A 22,719-nucleotide genomic window follows, 5' to 3' on the forward strand; every position below is an offset into this window, starting at 1 on the left:
CTAAGGGGCTACTTATGTGAGTGGCACAAACATAGTTTTACTTGTAAGTAAATTTACCATATTAGTTGGGTATGGCCCAATAGTACCATATTTAGGGGAGAAAGCACAAGCAGTTTACCACTGGTAAGAAGTGGGAAAGTGTGCAGAGTCCTAAAAACAGCAAAAATAATAGCAGACAAATAGAGGGAGGCAGGCAAAAAGTTGGGGGAAGACCACCCTAAGACTGTCAGGTCCAACAAAAAGATCATAGATAGGTAGTTTGCCATGCAAAATCTCACAGGTTAAGGTTATAGGCAATGTTTTTGGTGTTTGTCACCCATTGTGACAAACTGGGGAGTCTTGTAGAGTATCTTAGGAGAGATAGAACTTTGTTTAGCTAACTGTAATTTTATACACCTTTTTAATTTTATGACTTTGGGCCTCATTACAAGTTCGGAGGATGGGAAAACCCATCCGCAAAACATCCAACGGGGAAGTTGCTGCCTTACTGGTGACCTCCCTACCAACCCTATTATGCCAGTCAGTCCAGCGGGAAAATGGCGGCAGCATTGTGTAGGAAAGTACCATCTTGCCTGGCATGTTACTCCCATATTTCACTGTATATATGTTGTTTTAGTGTATGTGTCACTGGGACCCTGCCAGCCAGGGCCCCAGTGCTCATAAGTGTGCCCTGTATGAGTTCCCTGTGTGATGACTAACTGTCTCACTGAGGCTCTGCTAACCAGAACCTCAGTGGTTATGCTTTCTCTGCTTTCTAAATTGTCACTAACAGGCTAGTGACCAATTTCACCAATTTACATTGGCATACTGGAACACCCTTATAATTCCCTAGTATATGGTACTAAGGTACCCAGGGTATAGGGGCTCCAGGAGATCCCTGTGGGCTGCAGCATTTCTTTTGCCACCCATAGGGAGCTCTGACAATTCTTACGCAGGCCTGCCACTGCAGCCTGAGTGAAATAATGCCCACATTATTTCACAGGCATTTACCACTGCACTTAATTAACTTATAAGTCATCTATATGTCTAACCTTCACCTGGTGAAGTTTGGGTGCCAAGTTACTTAGTGTGTGGGCACCCTGGCACTAGCCAAGGTGCCCCCACATCGTTCAGAGCAAATTCCCCGGACTTTGTGAGTGCGGGGACACCATTACACGCGTGCACTGTACATAGGTCACTACCTATGTACAGCATCACAATGGTAACTCCGAACATGGCCATGTAACATGTCTAAGATCATGGAATTGTCACCCAAATGCCATCCTGGCATTGGGGAGACAATTCCATGATCCCCTGAGTCTCTAGCACAGACCCGGGTACTGCCAAACTGCCTTTCCCGGGGTTTCACTGCAGCTGCTGCTGCTGCCAACCCCTCAGACAGGTTTCTGCCCTCCTGGGGTCCAGCCAGGCTTGGCCCAGGAAGGCAGAACAAAGGACTTCCTCAGAGAGAGGGTGTTACACCCTCTCCCTTTGTAAAAAGGTGTCAGGGCTGGGGAGGAGCAGCCTCCCCCAGTCTCTGGAAATGCTTTGATGGGCACAGATGGTGCCCATCTCTGCATAAGCCAGTCTACACCGGTTCAGGGATCCCCCAGCCCTGCTCTGGCGCGAAACTGGACAAAGGAAAGGGGAGTGACCACTCCCCTGACCTGCACCTCCCAGGGGAGGTGCCCAGAGCTCCTCCAGTGTGCTCCAGACCTCTGCCATCTTGGAAACAGAGGTGCTGCTGGCACACTGGACTGCTCTGAGTGGCCAGTGCCAGCAGGTGACGTCAGAGACTCCTCCTGATAGGCTCTTACCTGTGTTGCTAGCCTATCCTCCTTCCTAGGTAGCCAAACCTCCTTTTCTGGCTATTTAGGGTCTCTGCTTTGGGGAATTCTTTAGATAATGAATGCAAGAGCTCATCATAGCTCCTATGCATCTCTCTCTTCACCTTCTGCCAAAGGATCGACCGCTGACTGCTCAGGACGCCTGCATATCCGCAAGAAAGTAGCAAAGACGACTACTGCAACCTTGTATCGCTGATCCTGCCGCCTTCTCGACTGTTTCCTGGTGGTGCATGCTCTGGGGGTAGCCTGCCTCCTCTCTGCACTAGGAGCTCTGAAGAAATCTCCCGTGGGACGACGGAATCCTCCCCCTGCAACCGCAGGCAACAAAAGACTGCATCACCAGTCCTCTGGGTCCCCTCTCAGGACGACGAGCGTGGTCCCTGGAACTCAGCAACTCTGTCCAAGTGACGCCCACAGTCCAGTGACTCTTCAGTCCAGGTTTGGTGGAGGTAAGTCCTTGCCTCCCCACTCTAGACTGCATTGCTGGGTACCATGTGATTTGCAGCTGCTCCGGCTCCTGTGCACTCTTCCAGGATTTCCTTCATGCACAGCCAAGCCTGGGTCCCCGACACTCTAACCTGCAGTGCACAACCTCCTGAGTTGTCCTCCGGTGTCGTGGGACTCCCTTTTGTGTCTTCGGGTGAGCTCCGGTTCACTCCTCTTCTAAGTGCCTGTTCTGGTACTTCTGCGGGTGCTGCCTGCTTCTGTGAGGCCTCCCTGACTTGCTGGACACTCCCTCTGTCTCCTCATCCAAGTGGCAACATCCTGGTCCCTCCTGGGCCACAGCAGCATCCAAAAACCCTAACCGTGATCCTTGCAGCTAGCAAGGCTTGTTTCCAGTCTTTCTGTGTGGGAACACCTCTGCAAGCTTCTACACGACATGGGACATCCATCCTCCAAAGGGGAAGTTTCTAGCCCTCTTCGTTCTTGCAGAATCCACAGCTTCTACCATCCGGTGGCAGCTCCTTTGCACCCTCAGCTAGCATTTCCTGGGCATCTGCCCACTCTCGACTTTGTCACGACTCTTGGACTTGGTCCCCTTGTTCCACAGGTACTCTCGTCCGGAAATCCACTTTGGTTGCTTTGCTGGTGTTGGTCTTCCTTGCAGAATTCCCCTATCACGACTTCTGTGCTATCTGGGGAATATAGGTGCACTTTACACCTACTTTTCAGGATCTTGGGGTGGGCTATTTTTCAAACCCTCATTGTTTCCTTACAGTCCCAGCGACCCTCTACAAGCTCACATAGGTTTGGGGTCCATTCGTGGTTCGCATTCCACTTTTGGATTATATGGTTTGTGTTGCCCCTATAGCTATGTGCTCCTATTGCAATCTATTGTAACTTTACACTGCTTGCATTACTTCCTTTTGCTATTACTGCATATTTTTGGTATTGTGTACATATATCTTGTGGATATTTGGCATCCTCATACTGAGGGTACTCATGGAGATACTTGTGGCATAATGTCATAAAAATAAAGTACCTTTATTTTTAGTATATCTGTGTATTGTGTTTTCTTATGATATTGTGCATATGACACCAGTGGTATAGTAGGAGCTTTGCATGTCTCCTAGTTCAGCCTAAGCTGCTCTGCTATAGCTACCTTCTATCAGCCTAAGCTGCTAGAAACACCTCTTCTACACTAATAAGGGATAACTGGACCTAGCACAGAGTGTAAGTACCCCTTGGTACCCACTACAAGCCAGGCCAGCCTCCTACATTGGTTGTGCAGCGGTGGGATAAGTAATTGCAACTACTTACCACTTTGTCATTTTGTACTTTTCATAAGAGAATAATATACAAAACAAGTTCAGTGTATGTACACCTAACCAAAAAGTTTTGCTTTTCTTCTCTTACTCTAATTGCTAAGTGCTGAAAAGTACCTCTAAACTTTCAAAAAGTTTCTAAAAAGTTGAAAAAGTTTTTTTTCTGTTTCCTTAAAAAGTCCAGAAACCTTTTTCTTTCTTTTATCTGTCCCTAAACCTTTTCTATCATGTCTGGCACAGGTCCTACTCTTGATCTGGTCAGCACAGCTTATGACCACCTTAGCTGGAAAGGTTTGAGGAGTCTCTGCATTGATAGAGGTTTAGGGGTAGGGAAGAATCCCTCTAGAGAATTGTTAAATAACATGCTCATTGAAAATGATAAGGCCTTAGCTGGCACATCAGTTGAGAAGTTAGGAGATGGTTCACACTCTGATTCTGGGGCACCCCCAGTAAGAATGTTAGATGGTATCCTTCCCAACCTGCCCCTTAGCAGACAACCTAGCATAACTGGTACTAATGTGAGTTCTCATCACAGTAGGGATGTCATTCCTGCAGGCCAGGTTGTTAGAGTGCCAATTGTTAGGGACAATTCACCCTCTGTTCATTCACATCATTCTTCTGTGTCAAAGCATGCCCAACCCACCCACCCTGATGACAGAATATTAGAAAGAGAGCTCAATAGATTGAGAGTGGAAGAGTCCAGGCTGAAGCTTGAACAGCAACAGCTGGCTCTAGACAGGGAATCTTTAGACTTAGAAAAAGAAAGACAGAGGTTGGGGTTTGGACCCCATGGTGGCAGCAGCAGTATTCCAGATAGTAATCCTGTGAAAGAGCATGATTCTAGGAATCTGCACAAGATAGTTCCCCCTTACAAGGAGGGGGATGACATTAACAAGTGGTTTGCTGCACTTGAGAGGGCCTGTGTTGTACAAGGGGGTCCCTCAAAGGCAGTGGGCTGCTATCCTATGGCTATATTTCAGTGGAAAGGGTAGGGATAAGCTCCTTACTGTGAAGGAAAGTGATGCCAATAATTTTACAGTTTTGAAGAATGCACTCTTGGATGGATTTGGCTTAACCACTGAACAATACAGGATTAAGTTCAGAGAAACCAGAAAAGAGTCCTCACAAGACTGGGTAGACTTTGTTGACTATTCAGTGAAGGTCTTGGAGGGGTGGATACATGGCAGTAAAGTTTCTGACTATGAAAGCCGGTATAATCTGATCCTGAGAGAGCATATTCTGAATAACTGTGTGTCTGATTTGTTACACCAATATCTAGTGGACTCAGATCTAACCTCTCCCCAAGAATTGGGAAAGAAGGCAGACAAATGGGTCAGAACAAGAGTGAACAGAATAGTTCATACAGGGGGTGACAAGGATGGCAAGAAGAAGGATGGTAAGTCTTCAGACAAGGGTGGGGACATATCTAAAAATGAGTCTTCATCAGGCCCACAAAAACACTCTGGTGGGGGGGGTGGGTCCAAATCATCTTCTAATCAAGTAAATAAACAATGGTGCTATTTGTGTAAAGTAAAAGGCCATTGGACACCTGATGCCAGTTGTCCAAAGAAAAGCACCAAACCTCCCACTACCACAACCCCTACTGCTACACCTAATGCCCCTAGTAATAGCAGTGGTGGTGGGAGCAAACCTACTAATAGCCAATCCAAGGGAGTAGCTGGGCTCACTTTTGGTAATTTAGTTGGGGTTGGTCTTGTTAGGGAGACCACAGAGGCTGTGTTAGTCTCTGAAGGTGCCATTGATTTGGCCACCTTGGTTGCTTGTCCCCTTAATATGGATAAGTACAAGCAACTTCCCCTAATAAATGGTGTTGAGGTTCAGGCCTACAGGGACACAGGTGCCAGTGTTACCATGGTAATAGTGAAACTGGTACACCCTGAAAAACATCTACTTGGTCACCAGTACCAAGTGACTGATGCTCATAACAACACTCTTAGCCACCCCATGGCTGTTGTAAATCTCAAATGGGGGGGGGGGGGGGGGTTACTGGTCCAAAGAAAGTTGTGGTTGCCTCAGATTTACCTGTAGACTGTCTACTAGGGAACGATTTAGGGACATCAGCTTGGGCAGAAGTGGAGTTGGAGGCTCATGCAGCAATGCTGGGCATTCCTGGGTATATTTTTACTTTAACAAGGGCTCAGGCCAAAAAGCAAAAAGGACAGGGTGACTTGGATCCTGGAACAATTGACCAAGTGCTCCCTAAAGCTAGGGTTAGTAAAGGGAAAATCCCTACCTACTATCCCTCCCTCTACAGATGATTCAACTTCTGAGGAAGAAGAATTTCCCCCCTGTGCAGAACCTTCATCAGAGGAGCTGGAAGCAGACACTGCTGAGCTTTTGGGTGGAGGGGGGCCTGCCAGGGAGGAGCTCAGTGTGGCACAGCAAACCTGTCCCACATTAGAGGGTCTAAGACAGCAAGCTGTCAAACAGCAAAATGGGGATGTCAGTGACTCACATAGAGTTTACTGGGAGGACAACCTCTTGTATACAGAGTCAAGGGACCCTAAACCTGGAGCAGCCAGGAGATTGGTCATTCCCCTGCAATACAGAGAGTTCCTCCTAACTCTAGCCCACGACATTCCCTTGGCTGGACATTTAGGGCAAATTAAAACATGGGAAAGGCTTGCCCCCTGTTTCACTGGTCTAGAATGTCAGAGGACACAAAGATTTTTGTAAGTCCTGTGTCACCTGTCAAGCCAGTGGCAAGACTGGTGTCACCCAAAACACTCCCCTTATTCCACTGCCTGTGGTTGGGGTCTCCTTTGAAAGGGTAGGGTTGACATAGTTGGCCCCCTTGACCCTCCTACTGCTTCAGGCAATAGGTTTATCTTGGTGGTAGTGGACCATGCCACAAGATATCCTGAAGCAATTCCTTTAAGGACCACTACAGGTCCTGCAGTGGCAAAAGCCCTCCTGGGAATCTTTTCCAGGGTGGGTTTCCCAAAAGAGGTGGTATCAGACAGGGGTAGCAACTTTATGTCTGCATACTTGAAGGCCATGTGGAAGGAATGTGGTGTAACATACAAATTCACCACACCTTATCATCCACAAACAAATGGACTGGTAGAGAGGTTTAATAAAACTCTCAAAGGAATGATAATGGGACTCCCTGAAAAACTCAGGGGGAGATGGGATGTCCTGTTACCTTGCCTCCTTTTTGCTTACAGGGAGGTACCCCAGAAAGGAGTGGGCTTCAGCCCCTTTGAACTCCTATTTGGACACCCTGTAAGAGGTCCCCTAACACTTGTGAAGGAGGGTTGGGAACAACCTTTAAAAGCTCCTAAGCAAGACATAGTGGACTATGTACTCGGCCTAAGATCCAGAATGGCTGAGTACATGAAAAAGGCCAGTAAAAACCTTCAGGCCAGCCAAGAGCTCCAAAAGCAATGGCATGACTAGAAGGCTGTTCTGATTCAGTACCATCCAGGACAGAAGGTGTGGGTCTTGGAGCCTGTGGCCCCAAGAGCACTCCAAGACAAATGGAGTGGACCCCACATCATTGTTGAAAAGAAGGGAGAAGTCACCTACTTGGTTGACTTGGGCACTGCCAGGAGTCCCCTTAGGGTGCTCCATGTCAATCGCCTAAAACCCTACTATGACAGGGCTGATCTCACCCTGCTCATGGCAACAGATGAAGGACAGGAAGAAGAGAGTGACCCTCTCCCTGATCTCTTCTCTTCCACAGAACAAGATGCTCTAGTGGAAGGTTTAGTTTTAGCAGACTGTCTTACTGCTGAACAGAAAGACCACTGCATAAATCTCCTGGGTCAGTTTTCTGAACTCTTTTCTACTGTGCCAGGCACCACTTCTTGGTGTGAGCACACTATAGATACTGGAGACAGCATGCCTGTCAAAAGTAAGATCTATAGGCAGCCTGACCATGTCAGGGACTGCATAAAACAAGAGGTTCAGAAAATGCTTGAACTGGGAGTGGTTGAACATTATGAAAGCCCATGGGCCTCTCCTGTGGTGCTTGTACCAAAGCCTCACTCTAAAGATGGGAAAAGAGAAATGAGGTTTTGTGTAGATTACAGAGGTCTCAACCAGGTAACAAAAACTGATGCTCACCCTATACCCAGAGCAGATGAGCTCATAGATACACTGGCATCTGCCAAGTATCTAAGCACCTTGATTTGACTGCAGGGTATTGTCAGGTCAATTTATCAAAGGATGCTAAAGCAAAAACTGCATTTTCGACTATTGGAGGGCACTACCAATTCACAGTAATGCCCTTTGGTTTGACAAATGCACCTGACACTTTTCAGAGGTTGGTGAATACAGTCCTGCAAGGGTTGGAGGCTTTTAATGCAGCATATCTAGATGATATAGCTGTCTTTAGCTCTACCTGGGATGATCACCTGGTCCACGTGTGGAAAGTTTTGGAGGCCCTGCAAAAGGCAGGCCTCACTATCAAGGCTTCAAAATGCCAGATAGGACAGGGGAAAGTGGTTTATCTGGGACACCTGGTAGGTGGAGACCGGATTGCACCACTTCAGGGGAAAATCCAAACTATTATAGATTGGGTTCCCCCCACAACTCAGACCCAGGTGAGAGCCTTCTTAGGCCTCACTGGGTATTACAGGAGGTTCATTAAGGACCATGGCTCCATAGCAGCCCCTCTTAATGACCTCACCTCCATGAAAATGCCTAAAAAGGTATTGTGGACAGCTAGCTGTCAGAAAGCTTTTGAGGAGCTGAAACAGGCCATGTGCACTGCACCTGTCCTAAAAAGCCCATGTTACTCCAAGAAATTCATTGTTCAAACTGATGCATCTGAATTAGGGGTAGGGGCAGTCTTATCACAACTCAATTCTGAGGGCCAGGATCAACCTGTTGCTTTTACCAGCAGGAGGTTGACCCCTAGAGAAAAGCGTTGGTCTGCCATAGAGAGGGAGGCCTTTGCTGTGGTCTGGGCACTGAAGAAGTTGAGGCCATACCTGTTTGGCACTCACTTCATTGTTCAGACAGACTACAAACCTCTACTTTGGCTAAAACAAATGAAAGGTGAAAACCCTAAATTGTTGAGGTGGTCCATATCTCTACAGGGAATGGACTATACAGTGGAACATAGACCTGGGAGTACCCACTCCAATGCAGATGGACTCTCCAGATATTTTCACTTAGACAATGAAGACTCATCATGTCATGGCTAGTCTTATTGTTCTTCGTTTGGTGGGGGTTGTGTAGGTAAGGGACCATCTTGCCTGGCATGTTACCCCCATATTTCACTGTATATATGTTGTTTTAGTGTATGTGTCACTGGGACCCTGCCAGCCAGGGCCCCAGTGCTCATAAGTGTGCCCTGTGTGTGTTCCCTGTGTGATGACTAACTGTCTCACTGAGGGTCTGCTAACCAGAACCTCAGTGGTTATGCTCTCTCTGCTTTCTAAATTGTCACTAACAGGCTAGTGACCAATTTCACCAAATTACATTGGCATACTGGAACACCCTTATAATTCCCTAGTATATGGTACTCAGGTACCCAGGGTATTGGGGTTCCAGGAGATCCCTATGGGCTGCAGCATTTCTTTTGCCACCCATAGGGAGATCTGACAATTCTTACACAGGCCCGCCACTGCAGCCTGAGTGAAATAATGCCCACATTATTTCACAGCCATTTACCACTGCACTTAAGTAACTTATAAGTCACCTATATGTCTAACCTTCACCTGGTGAAGGTTGGGTGCCAAGTTGCTTAGTGTGTGGGCACCCTGGCACTAGCTAAGGTGCCCCCACATCGTTCAGGGCAAATTCCCTGGACTTTGTGAGTGCGGGGACACCAATACACGCGTGCACTGTACATAGGTCACTACCTATGTACAGCATCACAATGGTAACTCCGAACATGGCCATGTAACATGTCTAAGATCATGGAATTGTCACCCCAATGCCATCCTGGCATTGGGGAGACAATTCCATGATCCCCCGAGTCTCTAGCACAGTCCCGGGGTTTCACTGCAGCTGCTGCTGCTGCCAACCCCTCAGACAGGTTTCTGCCCTCCTGGGGTCCAGCCAGGCTTGGCCCAGGAAGGCAGAACAAAGGACTTCCTCTCCCTTTGGAAAAAGGTGTCAGGGCTGGGGAGGAGTAGCCTCCCCCAGCCTCTGGAAATGCTTTGATGGGCACAGATGGTGCCCATCTCTGCATAAGCCAGTCTACACCGGTTCAGGGATCCCCCAGCCCTGCTCTGGCGCGAAACTGGACAAAGGAAAGGGGAGTGACTACTCCCCTGACCTGCACCTCCCAGGGGAGGTGCCCAGAGCTCCTCCAGTGTGCTCCAGACCTCTGCCATCTTGGAAACAGAGGTGCTGCTGGCACACTGGGCTGCTCTGAGTGGCCAGTGCCAGCAGGTGACGTCAGAGACTCCTCCTGATAGGCTCTTACCTGTGTTGCTAGCCTATCCACCTTCCTAGGTAGCCAAACCTCCTTTTCTGGCTATTTAGGGTCTCTGCTTTGGGGAATTCTTTAGATAACGAATGCAAGAGCTCATCAGAGTTCCTCTGCATCTCTCTCTTCACCTTCTGCCAAAGGATCGACCGCTGACTGCTCAGGACGCCTGCAAAACCGCAACAAAGTAGCAAAGACGACCACTGCAACCTTGTATCGCTGATCCTGCCGCCTTCTCGACTGTTTCCTGGTGGTGCATGCTCTGGGGGTAGCCTGCCTCCTCTCTGCACTAGGAGCTCTGAAGAAATCTCCCGTGGGATGACGGAATCCTCCCCCTGCAACTGCAGGCAACAAAAGACTGCATCACCGGTCCTCTGGGTCCCCTCTCAGCACGACGAGCGTGGTCCCTGGAACTCAGCAACTCTGTCCAAGTGACTCCCACAGTCCAGTGACTCTTCAGTCCAAGTTTGGTGGAGGTAAGTCCTTGCCTTCCCACGCTAGACTGCATTGCTGGGTACCGTGTGATTTGCAGCTGCTCCTGTGCACTCTTCCAGGATTTCCTTCATGCACAGCCAAGCCTGGGTCCCCGACACTCTAACCTGCAGTGCACAACCTCCTGAGTTGTCCTCCGGTGTCGTGGGACTCCCTTTTGTGTCTTCGGTGAGGTCCGGTTCACTCCTCTTCCAAGTGCCTGTTCCGGTACTTCTGCGGGGGCTGCCTGCTTCTGTGAGGGCTCCTTGACTTGCTGGGCGCCCCCTCTGTCTCCTCATCCAAGTGGTGACATCCTGGTCCCTCCTGGGCCACAGCAGCATCCAAAAACCCTAACCGCGATCCTTCCAGCTAGCAAGGCTTGTTTGCAGTCTTTCTGCGTGGGAACACCTCTGCAAGCTTCTACACGACGTGGGACATCCATCCTCCAAAGGGGAAGTTTCTAGCCCTCTTCGTTCTTGCAGAATCCACAGCTTCTACCATCCGGTGGCAGCTCCTTTGCACCCTAAGCTGGCATTTCCTGGGCATCTGCCCACTCTTGACTTTGTCGCGACTCTTGGACTTGGTCTCCTTGTTCCACAGGTACTCTCGTCCGGAAATCCACTTTGGTTGCTTTGCTGGTGTTGGTCTTCCTTGCAGAATTCCCCTATCACGACTTCTGTGCTCTCTGGGGAATATAGGTGCACTTTACACCTACTTTTCAGGGTCTTGGGGTGGGCTATTTTTCTAACTCTCACTGTTTGTTTACAGTCCCAGCGACCCTCTACAAGCTCACATAGGTTTGGGGTCCATTCGTGGTTCGCATTCCACTTTTGGAGTATATGGTTTGTGTTGCCCCTATACCTATGTGCTCCTATTGCAATTTACTGTAACTTTACACTGCTTGCATTACTTCCTTTTGCTATTACTGCATATTTTTGGTATTGTGTACATATATCTTGTGTATATTTGGCATCCTCATACTGAGGGTACTCATGGAGATACTTTTGGCATATTGTCATAAAAATAAAGTACCTTTATTTTTAGTATATCTATGTATTGTGTTTTCTTATGATATTGTGCATATGACACCAGTGGTATAGTAGGAGCTTTGCATGTCTCCTAGTTCAGCCTAAGCTGCTCTGCTATAGCTACCTTCTATCAGCCTAAGCTGCTAGAAACACCTCTTCTACACTAATAAGGGATAACTGGACCTGGCACAGAGTGTAAGTACCCCATGGTACCCACTACAAGCCAGGCCAGCCTCCTACATTGGTTGCGCAGCGGTGGGATAAGTACTTGCAACTACTTACCACTTTGTCATTTTGTACTTTTCATAAGAGAATAATATACAAAACAAGTTCAGTGTATGTACACCTAACCAAAAAGTTTTGCTTTTCTTCTCTTACTCTAATTGCTAAGTGCTGAAAAGTACCTCTAAACTTTCAAAAAGTTTCTAAAAAGTTGAAAAAGGTTTTTTTTCTGTTTCCTTAAAAAGTCCAGAAACTTTTTTCCTTTCTTTTATCTGTCCCTTAACCTTTTCTATCATGTCTGGCACAGGTCCTACTCTTGATCTGGTCAGCACAGCTTATGACCACCTTCGCTGGAAAGGTTTGAGGAGTCTCTGCATTGATAGAGGTTTAGGGGTAGGGAAGAATCCCTCTAGAGAATTGTTAAATAACATGCTCATTGAAAATGATAAGGCCTTAGCTGGCACATCAGTTGAGAAGTTAGGAGATGGTTCACACTCTGATTCTGGGGCACCCCCAGTAAGAATGTTAGATGGTATCCTTCCCAACCTGCCCCTTAGCAGACCACCTAGCATAACTGGTACTAATGTAAGTTCTCATCACAGTAGGGATGTCATTCCTGCAGGCCAGGTTGTTAGAGTGCCAACTGTTAGGGACAATTCACCCTCTGTTCATTCACATCATTCTTCTGTGTCAAAGCATGCCCAACCCACCCACCCTGATGACAGAATGTTAGAAAGGGAGCTCAATAGATTGAGAGTGGAAGAGTCCAGGCTGAAGCTTAAACAGCAACAGCTGACTCTAGACAGGGAATCTTTAGACTTAGAAAAAGAAAGACAGAGGTTGGGGTTTGGACCCCATGGTGGCAGCAGCAGTATTCCAGATAGTAATCCTGTGAAAGAGCATGATTCTAGGAATCTGCACAAGATAGATCCCCCTTACAAGGAGGGGGATGACATTAACAAGTGGTTTGCTGCACTTGAGAGAGCCTGTGTTGTACAGGGGGTCCCTCAAAGGCAGTGGGCTGCTATCCTATGACTATCTTTCAGTGGAAAGGGTTGGGATAGGCTCCTTACTGTGAAGGAAAGTGATGCCAATAATTTTACAGTTTTGAAGAATGCACTCTTGGATGGATTTGGCTTAACCACTGAACAATACAGGATTAAGTTCAGAGAAACCAGAAAAGAGTCCTCACAAGACTGGGTAGACTTTGTTGACTATTCAGTGAAGGCCTTGGAAGGGTGGTTACATGGCAGTAAAGTTTCTGACTATGAAAGCCTGTATAATCTGATCCTGAGAGAGCATATTCTGAATAACTGTGTGTCTGATTTGTTACACCAATATCTAGTGGACTCAGATCTGACCTCTCCCCAAGAATTGGGAAAGAAGGCAGACAAATGGGTCAGAACAAGAGTGAACAGAAAAGTTCATACCGGGGGTGACAAGGATGGCAAGAAGAAGGATGGTAAGTCTTCAGACAAGGGTGGGGACAAATCTAAAAATGAGTCTTCATCAGGCCCACAAAAACACTCTGGTGGGGGTGGTCGGTCCAAATCCTCTTCTAATCAAGTAAAGAAACCATGGTGCTTTTTGTGTAAAGTAAAAGGCCTTTGGACAACTGATGCCAGTTGTCCATAGAAAAGCACCAAACCTCCCACTACCACAACCCCTACTGCTACACCTAATGCCCCTAGTAATAGCAGTGGTGGTGGGAGCAAACCTACTAATAGCCAATCCAAGGGAGTAGCTGGGCTCACTTTTGGTAATTTAGTTGGGGTTGATCTTGTTAGGGAGACCACAGGGGCTGTGTTAGTCTCTGAAGGTGCCATTGATTTGGCCACCTTGGTTGCTTGTCCCCTTAATAGGGATAAGTACAAGCAACTTCCCTAATAAATGGTGTTGAGGTTCAGGCCTACAGGGACACAGGTGCCAGTGTTACCATGGTAATAGAGAAACTGGTACACCCTGAACAACACCTACTTGGTCACCAGTACCAAGTGACTCATGCTCATAACAACACTCTTAGCCACCCCATGGCTGTTGTAAATCTCACAAATGGGGGGGATTACTGGTCCAAAGAAAGTTGTGGTTGCCTCAGATTTACCTGTAGACTGTCTACTAGGGAACGATTTAGAGACATCAGCTTGGCCAGAAGTGGAGTTGGAGGCTCATGCAGCAATGCTGGGCATTCCTGGGCATATATTTGCTTTAACAAGGGCTCAGGCCAAAAAGCAAAAAGGACAGGGTGACTTGGATCCTGGAACAATGGACTAAGTGCTCCCTAAAGCTAGGGTTAGTAAAGGGAAAATCCCTACCTTCTATCCCTCCCTCTACAGATGATTCAACTTCTGAGGAAGAAGAATTTTCCCCCTGTGCAGAACCTTCACCGGAGGAGCTGAAAGCAGACACTGCTGAGCTTTTGGGTGGAGGGGGGCCTGCCAGGGAGGAGCTCAGTGTGGTACAGCAAACCTGTCCCACATTAGAGGTTCTAAGACAGCAAGCTGTCAAACAGCAAAATGGGGATGTCAGTGACTCACATAGAGTTTACTGGGAGGACAACCTCTTGTATACAGAGGCAAGGGACCCTAAACCTGTAGCTGACAGGAGATTGGTCATTCCCCTGCAATACAGAGAGTTCCTCCTAACTCTAGCCCACGACATTCCCTTGGCTGGACATTTAGGGCAAATTAAAACATGGGAAAGGCTTGTCCCCCTGTTTCATTGGCCTAGAATGTCAGAGGACACAAAAGGTTTTTGTAAGTCCTGTGTCACCTGTCAAGCCAGTGGCAAGACTGGTGGCACCCAAAAGGCTCCCCTTATTCCACTGCCTGTGGTTGGGGTCCCCTTTGAAAGGGTAGGGGTTGACATAGTTGGCCCCCTTGACCCTCCTACTGCTTCAGGCAATAGGTTTATCTTGGTGGTAGTGGACCATGCCAAAAGATATCCTGAAACAATTTCTTTAAGGACCACTACAGCTCCTGCAGTGGCAAAAGCCCTCCTGGGAATCTTTTCCAGGGTGGGTTTCCCAAAAGAGGTGGCATCAGACAGGGGTAGCAACTTTATGTCTGCATACTTGAAGGCCATGTGGAAGGAATGTGGTGTAACATACAAATTCACCACACCGTATCATCCACAAACAAATGGACTGGTAGAGAGGTTTAATAAAACTCTCAAAGGAATGATAATGGGACTCCCTGAAAAACTCAGGAGGAGATCGGATGTCCTGTTACCTTGCCTCCTTTTTGCTTACAGGGAGGTACCCCGGAAAGGAGTGGGCTTCAGCCCCTTTAAACTCCTATTTGGACACCCTGTAAGAGGTCCCCTAACACTTGTGAAGGAGGGTTGGGAACAACCTTTAAAAGCTCCTAAGCAAGACATAGTGGACTATGTACTCGGCCTAAGATCCAGAATGGCTGAGTACATGAAAAAGGCCAGTAAAAACCTTCAGGCCAGCCAAGAGCTCCAAAAGCAATGGCATGACCAGAAGGCTGTTCTGATTCAGTACCATCCAGGACAGAAGGTGTGGGTCTTGGAGCCTGTGGCCCCAAGAGCACTCCAAAACAAATGGAGTGGACCCCACATCATTGTTGAAAAGAAGGGAGAAGTCACCTACTTGGTTGACTTGGGCACTGCCAGGAGTCCCCTTAGGGTGCTCCATGTCAATCGCCTAAAACCCTACTATGACAGGGCTGATCTCACCCTACTCATGGCAACAGATGAAGGACAGGAAGAAGAGAGTGACCCTCTCCCTGATCTCTTCTCTTCCACAGAACAAGATGCTCTAGTGGAAGGTTTAGTTTTAGCAGACTGTCTTACTGCTGAACAGAAAGACCACTGCATAAATCTCCTGGGTCAGTTTTCTGAACTCTTTTCTACTGTGCCAGGCAGCACTTCTTGGTGTGAGCACACTATAGATACTGGAGACAGCATGCCTGTCAAAAGTAAGATCTATAGGCAGCCTTACCATGTCAGGGACTGCATAAAACAAGAGGTTCAGAAAATGCTTGAACTGGGAGTGGTTGAACATTCTGAAAGCACATGGGCCTCTCCTGTGGTGCTTGTACCAAAGCCTCACTCTAAAGATGGGAAAAGAGAAATGAGGTTTTGTGTAGATTACAGAGGTCTCAACCAGGTAACAAAAACTGATGCTCACCCTATGCCCAGAGCAGATGAGCTCATAGATACACTGGCATCTGCCATGTATCCAAGCACCTTTGATTTGACTGCAGGGTATTGGCAGATCAAGTTATCAAAGGATGCTAAAGCAAAAACTGCATTTTCGACTATTGGAGGGCACTACCAATTCACAGTAATGCCCTTTGGTTTGACAAATGCACCTGACACTTTTCAGAGGTTGGTGAATACAGTCCTGCAAGGGTTGGAGGCTTTTAATGCAGCATATCTAGATGATATAGCTGTCTTTAGCTCCACCTGGGATGATCACCTGGTCCATCTGTGATAAGTTTTGGAGGCCCTGCAAAAGGCAGGCCTCACTATCAAGGCTTCAAAATGCCAGATAGGACAGGGGAAAGTGGTTTATCTGGGACACCTGGTAGGTGGAGACCAGATTGCACCACTTCAGGGGAAAATCCAAACTATTATAGATTGGGTTCCCCCCACAACTCAGTCCCATGTGAGAGCCTTCTTAGGCCTCACTGGGTATTACAGGAGGTTCATTAAGAACTATGGCTCCATAGCAGCCCCTCTTAATGACCTCACCTCCAAGAAAATCCCTAAAAAGGTATTGTGGACAGCTAGCTGTCAGAAAGCTTTTGAGGAGCTGAAACAGGCCATGTGCACTGCACCTGTCCTAAAAAGCCCATGTTACTCCAAGAAATTCATTGTTCAAACTGATGCATCTGAATTAGGGGTAGGGGCAGTCTTATCACAACTCAATTCTGAGGGCCAGGATCACCCTGTTGCTTTTATCAGCAGGAGGTTGACCCCTAGAGAAAAGCGTTGGTCTGCCATAGAGAGGGAGGCCTTTGCTGTGGTCTGGGCACTGAAGAAGTTGAGGCCATACCTGTTTGGCACTCACTTCATTGTTCAGACAGACCACACACCTCTACTTTGGCTAAAACAAATGAAAGGTGAAAACCCTAAATTGTTGAGGTGGTCCATATCTCTACAGGGAATGGACTATACAGTGGAACATAGACCTGGGAGTACCCACTCCAATGCAGATGGACTCTCCAGATATTTCCACTTAGACAATGAAGACTCATCAGGTCATGGCTAGTCTTATTGTCCTTCGTTTGGGGGTGGGGGGTTGTGTAGGAAAGTACCATCTTGCCTGGCATGTTACCCCCATATTTCACTGTATATATGTTGTTTTAGTATATGTGTCACTGGGACCCTGCCAGCCAGGGCCCCAGTGCTCATAAGTGTGCCCTGTATGTGTTCCCTGTGTGATGACTAACTGTCTCACTGAGGCTCTGCTAACCAGAACCTCAGTGGTTATGTTCTCTCTGCTTTATAAATTGTCACTAACAGGCTAGTGACCAATTTCACCAAATTACATTGGCATACTGGAACACCCTTATAATTCCCTAGTATATGGTACTAAGGTACCCAGGGTATTGGGGTTCCAGGAGATCCCTATGGGCTGCAGCATTTCTTTTGCCACCCATAGGGAGCTCTGACAATTCTTACACAGGCCTGCCAATGCAGCCTGAGTGAAATAATGCCCACATTATTTCACAGCCATTTACCACTGCACTTAAGTAACTTATAAGTCACCTATATGTCTAACCTTCACCTGGTTGCTTAGTGTGTGGGCACCCTGGCACTAGCCAAGGTGCCCCCACATCGTTCAGGGCAAATTCCCCGGACTTTGTGAGTGCGGGGACATCAATACACGCGTGCACTGTACATAGGTCACTACCTATGTACAGCGTCACAATGGTAACTCCTAACATGGCCATGTAACATGTCTAAGATCATGGAATTGTCACCCCAATGCCATCCTGGCATTGGGGAGACAATTCCATGATCCCCTGAGTCTCTAGCACAGTCCCGGGGTTTCACTGCAGCTGCTGCTGCTGCCAACCCCTCAGACAGGTTTCTGCCCTCCTGGGGTCCAGCTAGGCTTCGCCCAGGAAGGCAGAACAAAGGACTTCCTCAGAGAGAGGGTGTTACACCCTCTCCCTTTGGAAAAAGGTGTCAGGGCTGGGGAGGAGTAGCCTCCCCCAGCCTCTGGAACTGCTTTGATGGGCACAGATGGTGCCCATCTCTGCATAAGCCAGTCTCCACTGGTTCAGGGATCCCCCAGCCCTGCTCTGGCGCGAAACTGGACAAAGGAAAGGGGAGTGACTACTCCCCTGACCTGCAACTCCTACAGGAGGTGCCCAGAGCTCCTCCAGTGTGCTCCAGACCTCTGCCATATTGGAAACAGAGGTGCTGCTGGCACACTGGACTGCTCTGAGTGGCCAGTGCCAGCAGGTGACGTCAGAGACTCCTCCTGATAGGCTCTTACCTGGGTTGCTAGCCTATCCTCCTTCCTAGGTAGCCAAACCTCCTTTTCTGGCTATTTAGGGTCTCTGCTTTGGGGAATTCTTTAGATAACGAATGCAAGAGCTCATCAGAGTTCCTCTGCATCTCTCTCTTCACCTTCTGCCAAAGGATCGACCTCTGACTGCTCAGGACGCCTGCATAACCGCAACAAAGTAGCAAAGATGACTACTGCAACCTTGTATCACTGATCCTGCTGCCTTCTCGACTGTTTCCTGGTGGTGCATGCTCTGGGGGTAGCCTGCCTCCTCTCTGCACTAGGAGCTCTGAAGAAATCTCCAGTGGGATGACGGAATCCTCCCCTTGCAACCGCAGGCAACAAAAGACTGCATCACTGGTCCTCTGGGTCCCCTCTCAGCACGACGAGCGTGGTCCCTGGAACTCAGCAACTCTGTCCAAGTGACTCCCACAGTCCAGTGACTCTTCAGTCCAAGTTTGGTGGAGGTAAGTCCTTGCCTTCCCACGCTAGACTGCATTGCTGGGTACCGCGTGATTTGCAGCTGCTCCTGTGCACTCTTCCAGGATTTCCTTCGTGCACAGCCAAGCCTGGGTCCCCGACACTCTAACCTGCAGTGCACAACCTCCTGAATTGTCCTCCGGTGTCGTGGGACTCCCTTTTGTGTTTTCGGGTGAGCTCTGGTTCACTCCTCTTCCAAGTGCCTGTTCCGGTACTTCTGCGGGTGCTTCCTGCTTCTGTGAGGGCTCCCTGACTTGCTGGGCACCCCCTCTGTCTCCTCATCCAAGTGGCGACATCCTGGTCCCTCCTGGGCCACAGCAGCATCCAAAAACCCTAAACGTGATCCTTGCAGCTAGCAAGGCTTGTTTGCGGTCTTTCTGCGTCGGAACACCTCTGCAAGCTTCTACACAATGTGGGACATCCATCCTCCAAAGGGGAAGTTTCTATCCCTCTTCGTTCTTGCAGAATCCACAGCTTCTACCATCCGGTGGCAGCTCCTTTGCACCCTCAGCTGGCTTTTCCTGGGCATCTGCCCACTCTCGACTTTGTCGCGACTCTTGGACTTGGTCCCCTTGTTCCACAGGTAATCTCGTCCGGAAATCCACTTTGGTTGCTTTGTTGGTGTTGGTCTTCCTTGTAGAATTCCCCTATCACGTCTTCTGTGCTCTCTGGGGAATATAGGTGCACTTTACACCTACTTTTCAGGGTCTTGGGGTGGGCTATTTTTCTAAGCCTCACTGTTTTCTTACAGTCCCAGCGACCCTCTACAAGCTCACATAGGTTTGGGGTCCATTTGTGGTTCGCATTCCACTTTTGGAGTATATGGTTTGTGTTGCCCCTATACCTATGTGCTCCTATTGCAATCTATTGTAACTACACTGCTTGCATTACTTCCTTTTGCTATTACTGCATATTTTTGGTATTGTGTATATTTGGCATCCTCATACTGAGGGTACTCATGGAGATACTTTTGGCATATTGTCATAAAAATAAAGTACCTTTATTTTTAGTATATCTGTGTATTGTGTTTTCTTATGATATTGTGCATATGACACCAGTGGTATAGTAGGAGCTTTGCATATCTCCTAGTTCATCCTAAGCTACTCTGCTATAGCTACCTTCTATCAGCCTAAGCTGCTAGAAACATCTCTTCTACACTAATAAGGGAGAACTGGACCTGGCACAGAGTGTAAGTACCCCTTGGTACCCACTACAAGCCAGGCCAGCCTCCTACACATTGTCGTATGCTCGTAATCAACGCAGAGGGCCACCAGTACCCTCATAATGCTCACTGTCTGCACAGCAGACAGTGCGCATTACGAGGGTATTGGGCTGGAGGACCGCTGCATTGCCCATGCCATGAACATGGGCAGTGCAGAGGTCCCCTGTGACCCTCTGCACCTGTTCTCCACCAGCCTTTTCATGGGGTGCGAAGCAGGAGAAACTGCCATGGAAAGGCTGGTGGAGAACCAGGTCGTAATCAGCAGAGTGGCAGTGACATGAGCACCGCACTGGCTTATTACGCATTGCACCACTGTAAGTCCATCTGGAACATTGTTACCGGCGGAGACGAAGGTCGTTTTGGCTGTCTGACCATCAAACTCTTCATTTGATGATTGGACCGCCAAACCAGCGGCAGAAATTACTGCAACCACGAGTCTGGCGATCTGTTGACCGCCAGACTTGTAATGAAGCCCTTTGCCTTAGATGGTTTCCTTGTGTAAAGGTTTACTGTAAAACCTGAAGGCCTGATTTAGTTATGGTGACTAGCTATATATCTGTCTGGTGCACTGGAAATGCTATGTCCAATGCCATTGGTCTAGTCTGCTTATAATGAAACATTATGACAAAGGCAATGGGTCTAGATCATTAATTGTGAAAAACATTTGTTAAAGGCAGTAAGGCTTTATCAGTTGATTGTTATCAAATTGTGACCGCCAGCCTCCTGGTGGTGGTCAGGATCACCGCTGCAATTGTCGGACCGACCACCACAATAAGACCTTGGCGTTTAGACCATCAGGGTACCAACAGCAACGCTGGGAACGGTGATCCCCATGGGCTAGCAGTGACAGGGATCAGAATCAGCCCAGGTGGCGCTGCTGATTATGACCTGTTACCTGGTAGCCTTTTCACAGTGATTTTACCACCAGGAAAAGGCTGGCAGAAAACAGGTGCAGGGGGCCACAGTGGTGCCCCTGCACTGCCCGTGCGCTTAGTCTGTGCAGACAGTGAACACTGCGGGGTGGCTGGTGCACGCTTCAGGTGACAGCATTGCTGCCGGCTCGATTATGAGCTGGGGACAATGCTTCTGCCTATTTCCTGCTAGGCTGATGGTTAGCCTAGTGGAAAACACCTCATAGGTCCACCGGAGTGGTTGGTGGCCACCCTGTCTGGGATTTGGCAGATGGGCTTTCCCGTCCGCCAAACTCAAAATGAGGACCATTTGTTTTAAAGACCATAGACAGGTATTTTGTGACATGCAATCTCCTAGATTACCGTAATAGGCAAGTGTTTTGACTTTGACCACCTACCCTGGCAAAACGTGCTGGTTTCTGATGAGTGGGACTGTATATTGTTTTTAAAACTGTATTTTTCTACATATTTGTCATTTTATAAATGTATGCATGATAGTTGCTGGATAATGCTTAAGAATAGGCCGGTATTAGGTAAAGTGAAAAGCAAATACTAAAGGACAAAGGTTTCATCAGTTTATTGGGAAAAGTCAAGCCAGATGTCTTAAGATTGATTTCTTTATTATGAAATGTTATGACAAAGCTGTAAGTCCCGACCTACTTATTGTGCAAAGCATGTATTTTGTTACAGGGAATCTCACAAATTTCCATAGTTTTGGTGGTTTTGATCCACTCGGACAAAGTGTGGGATTGGACATTTGCATTATGGTAATCTGTATTAAGCTCTGTTAGTGGGGATTTTTATACTGAATTTTGCACATATTTGTATTTTTATCTTGCCATACTTAATACTTGGCTTGTGGGAAGGCCTATGAACCAACACAGTAGATCTGAGTTGGTTATGGCGACAAGCAAATAATAAAGGTAATATGCCTTTGGAGGGATGGACGTTAATAATGTAACAGGCATTCTTTGCATTTTCTAATGGCATTTAAATATTATCTCATAAATTGAAGGAAAATAAGGAATTTTGGGCCATATGTATGAAAAAATGGCCTTACGAATCGCAAATAGCGATTTTTAAGAAATCGCTATTTCCGAGTCGCCATTGGCCATGTAACAAAATTGCGATTCTGAATTAGCGATTTCTTAAAAATCGGTATTTGTGGTTTGCAAGGCCCATTTACCGAATCGCAATTTGCATTTTCGCAAATTGCGATTTTTTTCCGATTCGGTAAAAAATCGCAAATCGCAAGAAGTTTCAAGAAAGCACACCTGGAGGAGCCTGATGACATCACAAGCAGGAAATGAGTCATCCCAGGCAGTTTCAGGTGCCACACCCAAACCTGCATCCTGAGAGAGAGCAGCCCAGCCACACAGAGCAGCACTCTGAAGGAAGCAGCACACCTGAACAAGGATGGACACCTCAGCCCAAGCACAGGAGAAGTGAGAAAGAAAGCGCAATCTCAAATTCAGCGAGCAGGAGCTTGAGGTGCTGACAGAGGAGGTGGTTAGGAGCCATGACCGCCTTTTTGGAAAAAGCTCACTCCAGGTGCCTAAGAGTGAGAAAAGGAGACTATGGGCAGATATCCAATCAGAAATCTGCGCAATTGGAGTGGCACAGCGCTCCGTAGAAGAAATTAAGAAGAGGTGGTATGACCTGCGGTCCCGTGCGAAGGAGAGGGTGGCAAGGAGACTGCAGGAGGCCAGGGGCACAGGAGGCGGTCCACCCACTGAGGCACCATCCACACCATTAGAGGACCTAGTTGAGTCCACACTCCTCCCTGAGGCTGTGACAGGGGTCACAGAGATAGACACCTCCGGCACACCAAGTACCAGCCAACGTAAGTGCAATATTGATTTGTAACCCCATATGTGTATGCACAAAAGCCCCTTAGGAATTA

The sequence above is a fragment of the Pleurodeles waltl genome, chromosome 12, assembly GCF_031143425.1.
Source record: "Pleurodeles waltl isolate 20211129_DDA chromosome 12, aPleWal1.hap1.20221129, whole genome shotgun sequence".
Taxonomy (NCBI): domain Eukaryota; kingdom Metazoa; phylum Chordata; class Amphibia; order Caudata; family Salamandridae; genus Pleurodeles; species Pleurodeles waltl.